Source organism: Leptosomus discolor, chromosome 1, assembly GCF_034619465.1.
Source record: "Leptosomus discolor isolate bLepDis1 chromosome 1, bLepDis1.hap2, whole genome shotgun sequence".
Lineage (NCBI taxonomy): Eukaryota > Metazoa > Chordata > Aves > Leptosomiformes > Leptosomidae > Leptosomus > Leptosomus discolor.
In genome coordinates, this window is record NC_141391.1 from 201,259,663 (window position 1) to 201,273,999 (window position 14,337).

Below are 14,337 nucleotides of genomic sequence, written 5' to 3' on the forward strand. Positions count from 1 at the left end.
TTGAAACTGGTACATCTGAGTCTAGTAACTAATTTGACTCATAGCAAAGCATCAAAATCCTTGCCTTGAGTATGATTATGCTTTTAATTCAGAGTGAATGGGCCAAGAAAGAAGACACATTAAAGCTCCTCAGAGCATGAGCTACAAACATGACCCATCTGCAGTTTAGACACATAGCGACAGCTACTTTTAGCTAGTCTTGCAACTGCAGCTGCTCTTTAAATTAACTCTGAAAAAATACTGTAAAATTTAGTATAAGCTTCCAGACATTTTAGCAATACAGACAAGTGAATATAGCAGTAATCTGGAATAGCTGTATGACAGTGCCACTGCTTTTATGCAAAACAGAGTGAGACATGGATCCTTTAGGTAGATACATGTAAAAATCATGTAAGTAATGTAAATCTTACTTTTGCACTAAATTTTATCATTCCAGTTAAAGCGTTGGACAGTTAGCTAGCAGGAAACTTACATTCACGTCATGAATAAATCTCTGTAACCAACTGTAGATTAAAACACACGCAATGAAAGCAAGCTCAAATACTATGGACATATTTTTAAAAACTTTTATAGTACTTTAGGTTTCACAGATAAAAGCTAGTTAAGAGATGGAAGATATATTGTGTTCAGTGTAGGGTCCTACTAATATCTTCGGAATCCCTTATACTCTTAAGTAGGTTTTTAATGGAGTAAGTGATATCAGTAACAAGAAACCACAGAATTCAACTAAGTTCTTTGATATTTTGATTCAGAGAGATGAACTTTTTATCTTCTGTGAAAATAATGACTGACTATATACAGTCATCTGAATAAAAAGGTGTCATTAATATGTGGTCACCTTTCAAAACAGAACTGAAAATTAGAGATCTCACCACAAAAATATTTTTTATTAGAATAAGAGATCAGATCTCACTTTCCAGTTGGTCCTCATTCCAACCACTAAACAATATTGTGCGTTGATTACCTGAAGAAACCTCCTATCAAAAACTCTATATTTGAATTTCTAACTTTGATCAAATCTTCAAATAAATTCAGTCATTTCATTAGAAAGTATAAATTTGGATACTGCAGTTCTTTTGCTGAATATCTGGACTTTAGTTGCTCTGAAATAAACTGGGATATTTTCCAATCTGTTCAATTTTATGATATCCACTGAATTACTTAACATATTTTTAGATCATGTAATTTTTCCTTAAGTCTGTATTTCTTCCGTGTCTAATTCTCTCCCCATTAAGTCTGTAGAAACAGGCATTACAAAATAAATGTTAAAACACCTTCTAATTTCATGTTTCCAGCATTATACACTTCCTTTTGGTCAACCTTCTCAATTCTGTTGGTATTCACCACATCACTTTTAGCTGAATTCATTTCAGTATAATTTGTTGACACACCAGTAGTCTGGCATTCGTTTTCTAGAGTACATGTCCTCTATTATGTAGATACTTTTATCCTAAGGCTCAAATTGTTAACACAGGCAACTTTACTGAAGACAAAATATGATAATTCTGCAATTAAGACAAACTCAGTGTTTACTCTGAGAAAGAAATAATTACGATGAAACCATTCAAGATACAGCATGACTGTCACGTAGCAAAAATGAAATCTCAACTGATAACAACATCCAACGGAATTTACAAGAATGAAAAATCCCCTCCAGTTCCAAGAAGCATACTGTTCTGTTAAAATGTGCTAATTCACACATCATGGGAAGTTACGCATTATGTGCTGTTTCAATGCACAAACCATAGTGGGAAGGTATTTAAATGAATACATTAAAAAGCACAGTTGGGTTTTTTTACCAAACAGATAGCATAGACTGCCTTTTCTGCTTTGTATGCTTTTGGTTGGGTTTTGTTGGGGGTTTTTTGGTTGGACGGTTCGTTGGTTTCTTTAACCTGAAGGGAGATTTGATACCTTTGAAGTTTTGCAAGTCCTAAAATTTCTGGTTGTAATTTCATTCTCTGTTGGTAAAAAGTCTTATCTGGTTTTGATACTCACTTAAGATCAGCTAAAAACAGCACATCCAGAATGAAATACCACTTTTTAAAAACAGCGATGATACCAGAACATGGATGTAAAAACCTCAGCTTAGCTTTTTAATCTCATTTTCTGCCAGGATCTTATGCAGTATTAACAATGACATGTGTTAGTCTCAACTATAAAATGGAAAGAGTAAAACCTTCACATCTTGGTAAAACGCTCTGCAAATTATACTTGAATTGCTCCGCATATTTGCAAAACATTTTTGGTTTTGAAGCCTATTTATTGAATTTATATTTTATTGATTCTTAATGTGCCCGTGCTTTGAAAAGAAGTCTGATTGTATTTATGTAAAAGCAGCGTGCTTCTGGATCCCTGAGGTCCTACTCAAGGTATTCAAAAGACTATGTCTTTTTTCTCTCTGTGTAAGACTTAACTCTTCGACAGTGGCATTTACTAAAAATGGTGAGTTGAATTTGTCAAATAACTGAGGCCAAACTGAATTATTATTCTGGTTCACTTAACGCCATTCAAAGACCTGGAGGATTATCAAGGAACTACTTTATGGATAAGTGAACAAAAATCAGTCCTTATTCTTGCATCTTTCCCAAAGGCTTATTAAACAAATGATATTCTTCATACTCATTGTATTTTATGTATATGCTTTTAATCTCATTCTTTCTTGTAGAATAAGCAAAATAGAATTCTATTTCAATTATGACAATGTGATTTTAAGAAGCAATCAGAACTACTTACCCATTCCAGCTTCTCACTTAAATGTAATTACAAAATTGTGCCAAAACCATAATTTTAAAAGTTTAGCAAAATTTATTTGAATAAACTTACTGACATAATGACTAGATTTGTTAGAGACTGTCAAGAGTCCTCTGTCCCTAAACAGCTTTTTTTTTTTCCTTCTTCGTGTATTATCATCTCTTAAAGAGCTGGGGGTGGGGTGGGAAGTTTCCTACCAACTTGATTTTGATTAAGCTACTGATTTATGAATTCCTGGACAATATTACGTTTTCATCAATTTGGATTCATTGCGCTGTTTGCACACTAGTAGCATTAATGAGATATGTTTTTCTGAACACTACAGATTTGCTAAAGCATTTTGCCCTGTATATTCTGTAGTTGAACATAACAAAACTGTGGGTCTTCTTTTTTCGTTTTTGGGTATTCTTAAAAAAACCTATCATCACCCTGTATAATATTCTGATAATGTGGAGAAACAGAAAATTCATACGGGTGTCAACAGATGTAACAATAAATCTATAGTTCTGTTAAAAAAAAAACCAACAACCAACAATAAAACATGTAATCCACGTTAGAAACAGCATTGTAAATTTATTTTCTGATCTCAAACACTTGGATGGCAGTAAGTTACTTGCAATGTCTATTACACCGTTTTAAATAACTATTATAAAATTTCATCTTACTTTTTGTAATCAGTTCTCAGTCTTGTATTGAAAAGTATAATTCAGCATAGATTAAAGTTAAATATAGTAACCCAAGACAGAACGCTATAATTTCTCACTATAAATACTGATAAAGTAACTGGAGAAATCACTTTATATGATTGCCCTGAGGGGCCCTGAGTGACACTTGCACCATTTCTGCTTTGCAGTTTACTCCAACACCAACAGCACAATACGCTACAAAACCCAGCACCAGTTAACCACGGCAACATTTTGTCCTTTCTGGATATTCAGAATAATCAGAATTGGGGGGGGAAAAAAAAAAAATCCAAGTACTGCTCTTCACCTCAGGAAAATGTGGTTATCCTAAGTATCTTATGCGTGAATGCTTTAGGAACTCATCAGAATATATGGACCCGAAAAGTAGAGTTTCTACAACACTGTTCATAAAGAAACCTCCTTTAAAACAACAATGATTACATGACATTCAGTCCCAGCCAGTCTCATTCACTCCAAAAGCTGCATTTGCTATTCATTTTTGTTGCTACATCTGGGCCTATTTATTGGGTGTCAGTTCATTCTAGAAGGACAACCTTCAACAAAAACAATCAAGTAAGGGACATAAAATCATATTAAACATTTTCCTGCAATTAAAACAACAGCATTAATGAAAACAATAGAGGAAAAAAGCACTTCATCTAGCACAAATTTCACCAAGCAATTTCCATTAAAAAATTGAGAATTAATTCCTGGGGCAAATAAGAAAAGCTGACCAATGACACTGTAAGGTTAATGGGATCAATCTAATCACATTCGAAATATGCAATTTTCAGGGAGTATAATGAAATAAAGATTTTGGTAAACCACGGAACTTTGCAGATACATAACACTAGGTAGTCAGATTTACAAAATTAAAGTGGTAGGATCCTACAGTTTTTTCGGTACCTAGAGTATGAGAAAGAAATTATTACTATGCCATTGTTACTGGAACGATCTCTCAAGTTCTACATTCAGGTAACGCTCCATGTCCTCTGTTTTTTTGTAATCCTTTATATTTCCTTATTCAAGAAACTCTGATTCTAAAGAGACTATTATGGTAGATAGTCAGGACCAAGTGGTATGTTGGTAATACCCTTTTTTAGGTTGCTCTGCTAATTAGTCATCATACAAAACCGGTAGTAATGGAACGGTTTAAAACAAAGTAATAAAATACGTTAAATCAGTTATTGGCAAGAGTATACAGAACACATGGTATGATTTTACAGAATATATGTAAACTAAAAATGCACTCTAGGGCTCAGTTACAGTAAAGGGATAAAATTAATTGCTAAACAACACTTAAAACTAACATGTTCAGAAGTAGAAACTAGGCATCTTATTGCTTGTACATTTGAAAATCATCTTCCTATTACTAGCAGATGGGTGTGTTTTCCACCAAAACCATATTGTATTCAAAGGTATAATACTAAATTTCTTAAACTCAAATAATAATAATAATAATAAAATAGAGCTGCACACAAAGGGGGAGGGCTTGGGACTCTCTTAGTCAAGTAACTCTGCCCCAAAGATGGACTGCATGCTAAAGAAACATATACCTTTCCTTTCCCATGAAAACATTCAGAATTTAAAGGTATCTCTCAAGCAAAACACATTGCTCCACAGTTTTTCTCCACACAGCAGCAAGTTTTACAAGTGGAATTCTGTTTAGTATCTCTTTCCCTCTAATCAGCAGTCTCCACTGGATTTGCTCCTGGATGCTTAAGAGCTTTCCTCCTTCCTCCTTACTGACAACGTCTCTGGTAACAGTCAGTATAGGAAGAATATTTGGGCTTGCAAAGAGACATTCAAATCTTCAAGAAAGTCTTCAAAGAATATTCAATATTCAGATCACTAAATGTAGGCATTTAAACAGTTCTAATTTCTGCCAATGCCACGATCCTTTGTAATTAATAGAGTGAAATAAATATTTGCAGAGAGAGAGATCAGAAGTGACTGATTCACACTCATGTCTTTCCACTGACTACAAATGTAATTTAAACTGACTTTATTTCTAATTCAGACCTGGCTCACAGGATTGGCTTTATTTCATTAAACCTTAAGCCTAACTATATAATGTAACCCATTTTCAAGCTAACTGGTCTCTGTAACATGAATCATATCTACGTATTGTATTTGTACCTAACTATGCACCTGGTTAACATCATCTTTTTGTTATTTAAAAGATTAATATTTGAAAAATAAGGAAGACAAATATTAGCTAATGTCGCATATAATCAGTTTGGCAAATACAAATGACTGCTAATTTTGTCATATAGTTTTTTTGTTCTTTTTGAAGAACACAGAAAAACAATTTAGAGTTACAACTTGGTCCTACTAATATATAGTATCATGACCTCAGCTGTCAAATACACTAAATCTGTTGTCAAAGATTTTGTTCTGCATGAAAGAAGGGGTAGAAGTTAATGAATTGCCATATATTGCACATGAAATCCAAGCACAAAACTGCACTTTCAGTGTTCACATTTGAACTTTTTAATTTGATGCATCATCTAAAATTGCAACATATTCCCTGACTATCACAAAAGCAAACTATTCAAACAGTAACTTAATTTGGAACTAACTGAAGAAAAATGCTGTCCAAATGCAATCTTTCAAATGGCATGAACATTTACACAGAGGAAAAAACAACAGGATATTCAGGATACAAATTACTATATCCCTTATTGAAGATTTTTTTTTTTTAATAGTAAACAAATGTAAAAGTACTACTCACTCACACTTGTGTGTAATTAGTCAAAATATGTCTCCAAATTGTTCTGATGAGTGACATAGGATTTTTTAAGACCCTGGCTCTTCAAGCACCTACTTGCAAGAAAAAGTAGCTGGCAACCACTGGAAAACAAACAATTCTCTGTATTCTTCTTACCTCTTACACATTTCCTCTAGGAACAGCTAGTGCAGCTTTTACAGTGATGTATCTTGTTCCCCTTTAGATGTTCTCTACTAATATGCTGGGGAAGAAGACACATTTTACTATGTCCCAGTATCTTAATTTTCAGATTTGTCAAACTCCTGAGTAATAAATGGCTTGGTAAAAGCCATGTGCCTTGAAATTACACTTAAAACAGGCTAGAGTAAAAATTGAAATAAAGTTACTAAATCTCAACACTCATAAAAAGAGTACAGTTACAAATATTTATAAAAGTTGAAAAAAAATACATTTATTCTACTTATATCAATATCAAAACCTGAAGATCCTTGTCCTGTTTCTTATCACCAAGGTTTCACCTTTCTACTTTTCATGCTGTATTCCCAAGAAGAGAAGTCCTACTGATATAGTATGCTGGCCCTGTAGAGCTAATCTCCTTCAGCAGTGATTTTGACAACTTCTTTCTGTTTTGGCAATCCTATTTCAGAAGAAATTATTTTTTTAAAAACAATATTCTCTAGAGTAAAATATGGGTCTGTTAAAAACTAGATAGATCTCCCAAGGTAAGTCATGGCTGCAGTAATTAGGTATTTACCGCTTTCCATAAGCAGTTAAATCTGCTACCCAAGGACTTCTATTTTTGCTCAGTTGCTTTGGAGAGAGCAAGGCTTAGTTTTCACTGATTCCTGTGATTTATCTGATAATACTAGACTAATTCATAGCACAGTAACTTCTGAGTTTCAGCAGCAAATATATATATTCAAGCTTCTTGCAATTCAATATCAATGTACTATAACTTGCAATTTTACTACATACAACTGCTCCAAATATTTTGAGGAAGTAACTATGACTTCTGGGAAAGGGAGCTAAATAGGAAGAGGGCAACAGAAATAGATGTGCAGATTTCAAATTCAGATAGAGAATCCAAAACTTATCTGTATTACTGGAGGTAACTTAAATATTTAAATATTAAATGTTTTAAAAGTCAGACATGAGTATTGTATTATTACTATGAAGTCTTGGCCTATAAACTCAAGCAAAAGAAAGAAAAAGAGGTGAGTTTAGGTACAAAAATATGCACATTGCTAGCTGACTAAAATATAAATCAAAAGTACCATTTTTTCATTTGTTTGTTGTTGGGGTTTTTTATAATTTCTATTCTTAGCTTTGCAGATTTAAAGCCAAGCTTTTCAGGAAAAGCAATGTACAAAATAGGAAAAATAGGCCTACAGTCTCATCAGAAGAAAAAGGAGCTTCAGGGATAAGAAAGGGTAGTGTTAGGAGTTTTATTACCTTTTTCATGCTTCTTAAACCATTTTTAGGGTACTATAGAAACTGGTCACAATCTTGCAGTAACTTTCTAGACAGAGGACAACATCTCCTCCTGATACAAGGCAAGCACCACTAGTTTCTCAAAGTTAAAAGAAGTATGACATACAGTCTATCTGTTATATTTTAGTTTAATAATAAATTTTTGCGATAATTTGTGTGGGACGAACTTGTATTTGTGACTGTACGACAAAATGTCTCTGCATTTCATTTGCAATATACTCACATGTGGAGATCAAGCAAAGATATCAATAATAATCAAAAGATGCAGAAGCTTTTGACTACACTGAGCAGGCTTGTTAACAGAGCAGTTAAATCAAGACTGTAATAGCTGAAGTTGGGACCAAAACCTGATGTTTTTCCCCTATAAGATTGTATTTAGATACGACTTTTACCAGTCACCTCATTCTCTTGATTAATCTCTTTGCATGCAAAAATAATGTCAGTAATTTTGTTATTGTAAGTTGGCTCTTTTGAATATAAATGATTCAACAGTGCTAACTCCTAGTCATCCACGACCAGTACTCAGAGATTAAGGAGCAACCTCTTTAGATTGCTAGCCATGATGTTCAAAGTCTACAACAGCAGAGCTTCCAGTTTCTTGCCTCACATGACAATATACCGAATGTTGTCCAAAAGTGGTTACAGCAGGGAATAAAATCACAGCAATGTTAGAGTCAGGTTCTTCAAAGTTAGAAAGATTTCCATGTTCACAGTCCTCAACTCTTTACAGGGTTTGGTACATTCACGGAAAAGATTCTGTTAGCTTCCATGCACCAAAGTGTAAGGGTGCAGGATCCAGAACCATGACACCATCTAGTCATAGAGCTTACCCCAGAAGAGGGGTAAACACTCCTCTGTTCAGAAATCTAATCCATTCAGAAACACTACTTTTTCTTTTTCTTTTTTTTTTTTTTTTTTAAATTTAGAAACATTTATTTTTACTGCAGTAGCAATGGGAACTAATTTTCTAGCACAGTACGCACCAAGAAGCTAAATTAAAAATACATTTATTAGTTACGCCTCATATCATATGAACTGAAAACTCCTGTACTTTCATGCAGAAAACACAACTATGTAAAAACTCACATCATGAACTAGGAACAAGATCACAAAAGGTTAAGGAAACCTGTATTACTGCAGAACATAAACAGATGGTATAAAATCACATTTCTGATACATGACATGTTTCTGTACTAGATAATCACTAGGAAGAATATTAATATTAAACTTTTTAAACTAAAGCCTGTTACTCATGCAGACAGTAGTATGAATTGAGTTTGTCTTCTAAGCATCTTGTTATTCAGTTGCCTCTGTAACCATCTACTAATCCCATTTTTAGGGTGCGAAGTTAAATAATGTAACTTGTTTAGCTATAGCAAATACACACTCTGAGGGGGTACAGAATCAGATTTGTCTTTCTTTAAAACCTTCTCTTTCAAGTGATTTTAGCTCACATACAAGAATCTACTTTAATAGAAATGTTAGTTCATGTGAAAAGTGAAATAAAAAGTATACCTGTAATAAATGTAACAGTTCACATGCTGATAAATGCAAGCTACAGACACCTTTGTGATTGTACACAAAGTGTGTACAACTGTAATGAAGAAAACTGGCAGACAAGTCCAAGAATGAAATAAGGAGACAATATGCTCATCACCTATATGTTCCTAGAAAACGTTTCTAGAAAAGAAAACCAAGCATTTTCAATAGCTCTGTTTTTAAACTGTTCTGATTATTTCAGACTTTCATGCTGAATATTGTCGTGGTTTAACCCCAGCTGGCAACTAAGCACCACACAGCTGCTGGCTCACTCCTCCTGCCCCTCACAGGATCGAGGAGAGAGTCAGGGAAAAAATAAAAGTAAAACTTGTGGGTTGAGAGAAAGACAGTTTAATAGGACAGTAAAGAAAGCAAATAATAATAATGGTGGTAGTAATAATAATAATAGAATTACAATATACAAAACAAGCGATGCACAATGCAATTGCTCACCACCCACTGGCTGATGCCCAGTCAGTTCCCAAGCAGTGATCCCCAGCCAGCTTTCCCACCAGTTTATATATTGAGCACGGTGTCTTATGGTAGGGAATATCCCTTTGGCCAGTTTGGGTCAGCTGTCCTGGCTGTGTCCCCTCTCAACTTCTTGTGCCCCACCAGCCTTCTTGATGGCAGGGCATGAGAAGCTGAAAAGTCCTCCTTGACTTAGTGTAAGCACTGTTCAGCAACAACTAAAACATCAGTGTGTTATCAACATTATTCTCACACTAAATCCAAACTACAACACTATACCAGCTACTAGGAAGAAAATTAACTCTATCCCAGCTGAAACCAGGACAGTATTAATATAATTAATGTAGTTTGAAATCCTCTGCAAGAAATATAACCTGCCTTTTTTTTTGTTTTGTTTTTGTTTTTGTTTTTGTTTTTTTTTTACATTTGTCATTAGGCTTGAAGTAACACAAGCCAGCAACCCCAGCAACATTTAGATGCCAACACTATTCCTCTGTTTCAGGTAATAACAAAAAATTTCAGGAACTTTTGAATCTAATAGGCAGAAAACGGACCACAGGTAGAAACAACTGCTTCACACTCCAAAAATGCTGACAAATGTGAGGAAAAAGACTAAAAGGGCAAGCTCATGAGCTATATGAGACTTGAAATATCAGTAGTGTATTCTTACCATAAATCAGAAAATATTAGCCAGGGCCTTGTCTACTTTTATGTGAAAGAAGGGGGCAAAGTATTCAAGTCAACTGAGATTTAGAAAGAGTAGTAGGTAGTAGTGAACCTTCTAACCCTGCACTGATTCTAATTAAGTGATTATTGAAGAGGGAAGGAAAGGCAAAACAAACCAAAGGCACTGACAGTGCTCACTCCATCACTAAGTTAAAGACGCATTTCAGAGTCACCCTGTATCCGACTTTCATTCAAATCCAGGCACTGTGAAATGTTTCACCATCCTCTGAAACAGGCATCCATCTTAAAACTAACATATGCAAAACCTAAGATTTAATGCAAGAATAAACCCAACAACAATTCATAAGGCATAAACCTTTACATAAGCAATAACAATAACCTTATTTTCCCTAAAATCTTATTGATCATATGATATAGGATGATGGTGGTTCATATTATCATTTGAACTAACATTAGCTTGTAAAACTTCACCATAATTAAACATTTGAAAAAAAATCAAGAGCATTTATCTAAATTATCTAAATTCATCTAAAATTTATCTGAATTTTAACAGGACGGATAATTGCGCACACATTCACATTCATTTTGGTCATGAGGTCAATAAGGCTTACTCCCTAGTATTTACACAAAATAATGATTAAATAATCATTATTTCAATGATTATATAAATCAGAATAAAGGACAGTCACTACCCTGAAGATTTTATGGCTTGAATATAAAACAAGAGACAACTAATTCACAGAAAAGTAAAAAGAAGCAACACAAAACTAGTCAACGTGACTGTAAGTGCTATTAACAGACTCAAGCCTACCTGTCAAATCTATTCTGGGTATTGCAGAAAAACAGAACTTACACAAGGACTTAGAGGAAAGTAACTGAATATCTGCATTAGGGGCCACATCTAAGTAAGACGGTCACCTTGGGAGATAGCACAGATACTTTCTTGCGAGCTCAAGTGCGTGATGAGGCTGTCATCACTGGCTGATAAACCGGCAGTCAGCATCTCAACACTGAATACAAGGTGACATGTAAGGTGTCGGTATTAGTCCATTAAAGGCCTTGAAAGAGAAAGCATCTTAAGTTTGCCTTGGTGCTATACAGGAAAGGGAGCTAAAGGAGATGCAAAGCAAGAAAAAATGATGGACTGAAAATGATCTTTACAGCTTCTTTGCAGTCTGAGTGAATATAAATGAAGCAAAAATGCATTTGTCAAAGCCAAAGAAAAGGACATTGCAGTAATAAAGATGTGAGTTGATGACAGCATGGGTGAAAATGTCTGTTAGACAGACAGAAAAGCCTGTATCTTAGAATACTGAAGAAGAAAAAATCTTCAAGACAGATTCCTTACCACCAACATATGGAATATATTTTTATAGCTCAGCTATGTCAACAAAATGATAACTTAAACTGAAAATTTGGACTAAATCTCTAACAGTTAAACCAGTATCAGTCCAACATTACTATTACCTTATAATCAGTTTGATGGCTGAATCTAGTCCCTGAAGTCCTGTTTCCTTATGAATCTTTCAGACAGCCTGTACACGACACCATTAAAGTCAACAGCCATATTTTCCATTAATATTTTAATTCTAAATATGCTCAAAGTCATGCTTGAATATTTTATCACTTAACAGCATCAACGATTCACATCTCAAGAATTCTGGAAAATTTTAGAATTATGGTTGTAGTTTGGAAAATGAATAACAGTAAGTCAATGTCTAAGACATGCTGATGAATAGAAAGGTCTTTGTTACTTGCATCTTCAGTTACTTAAGCTTAGATAGTAGAAACTAAACGACTTCCACATTTTGCATTCACATCGCAAGTCATACTTTATCACATTAAAAAAAATTGTATTTTTATCTATATTAAACTTCCTGCTTTTTTTCTTTTTTTAATCTGACACTAGTATGGAACCAGTGAATTAACTCAGAACATTTATACCACCAACAGAAATATTGTAAGCCAAGAATGACCTGTTCGCTCCTATAAAAGATCACATCGGTTACAAAGGAAAATCTGAGCCAGGATTAAAAGGTCTTCCATTTACTGTCTGCCCATTGTGTTCTCTGTTCCCCCTGCATGTGAGGTAAAAATTGCTAATCTGAAGTATGAATAGAGCTACAGATCTACCCAAACTGGCTTTCTGTACCTGGGTTTGTGGAGCATCCTATGCAGGTAAAGCAGCCTCTCTAGAAGAGAGAACCATGAGAAAATAACAAGCTCTAACTGTAACTAAACCACTATCATTCTTTTCAGTAATATTAACCTTTGTATTATACGTGGGCATGAAATACTTAAAATGTCTACCTGAAAACATATTGGTAGTTTCACTGGTATCAAAAAGTGACCCTGGGAAATGAGAAAATTGCATGTAATGACTTTTGCCCTCATTACATAGCAATGCATCACATAGCTCATTGCATTAAACAGCAAATTTTAAAATGGGGTCAAAGCTTACTAGAAAGGTGACTGAATCCTTTATCAAGCAGGACAAACCATAAGCAACTATAAACTCCTAGCAAAACAAAAACATTTGACATTTCCCCCCTCCCCAGCTTCCTACAATCAAATGTTTTCTCTTGGGAGACTGCAGTTTGAAATAGCCATCCTTCATTCTCCAGTGTACTGTATTTTGCAGTAGTCAGACAGGAACAATTTTTAAGGACATGGAACAGACAAGTGGCAGGGAATAATCTGTGGGAAGTCAAGAGGTCCTAATGTTCATAAGGTAGAAACATGGGACAATTTCTACAAATAGCATTGTAAATTGCTCTAGATTTACATATCAAGCATCACCTTTCTCCTCACTTTTCTGTTGCTAAGACTTACATTAACCTGCAAATCTCATGCTTCAGAGGACATCTACACTGATATCTTATACTTGACCAAATAGACGGCAGTGAGAACAATAACTTGTTCAAATAGAATAAAATGAAGACAACTTCCATCATGACTTGATTATCATCTTAGAGTGAGAAAATTATTTTGTTATGTTTTTTCAAACATTAAAAATATGGGATTATCATCAACACAGTTTTATATGGTGGTGTTACAAGTTTACGTATACCTGTTTATTTATACCTATAGATACCTGTTTACCTATAATATATACACATGATTATTTGAATTTGAACATTTAGAGGCCTGAGTTGGAACATTTATTTCTTCCTCTATTTCCCTTATCAAAACTTATTTCCATTGATATTATAATACTTAATTCTACAGATGTACACCAAATACCAAGTAGTTTTCAGGTTGTATCACTCCATAGTATTAGTCCGCCCAGTCTAACCCCTTTCATTGCAAAATTTCTTTCTCTGTTACACAACAATACACAAAAAAAACCCCAACCAACAAAACAAGAACCACACGCACACACACATGCTGTCTGTAATAAGGAACTATAACCACAGACAGCTGAACATTTGGTATGTAAGTCTATGAGGAAGAATAAACATCATACTTCTACTGATTACTTAGGCTGCAGCAAGACATATTCAAGAGAATAGAAACAAATATCTTAATGGTAAAGCTTGTTTTCTACCATCATCCTGTCTGTAACATTACTGATAATATACTTCATCAAACAAGAAGAAAAAAGTACTGCATAACCAAGTCCTTTAAAACTGGTCTTTGATTCAAAACCTGCTCAGTGTCTGATCTGGCATATCACCACACCTGATGTTCTGGGGAAAATATTCTGCCTTAGAATTCCTGTGAGGTGTTTAATTCTAATGAAAGAAGTAAACCAGCCACGTAAAAGAGCATTAGTTTTCACTGCTAGTACTAAAGAACCAGGGCCTCTGACTGACAATTCAGAGGCACTTCCTTTATCTCTGTCATATACAGAAAAACAAATACAACACACACTATGTGCAAGAGAAATGACTGGATGCCTGTCTTGATGATTCTTGATACAGTTTACAGAACAAAAAATTTCAGTACAAAATGTACTATAGCTATGACTTCTCAATAAAG

General features: G+C 34.4%; 1 protein-coding gene across 4 annotated transcripts in view; it reads right to left on the minus strand.

The window, feature by feature from the left end:
* Positions 1 to 14,337, minus strand: part of TBC1D22A (TBC1 domain family member 22A) — a 184,804-nt gene that overhangs the window by 19,596 nt on the left and 150,871 nt on the right. The window lies entirely within an intron of this gene.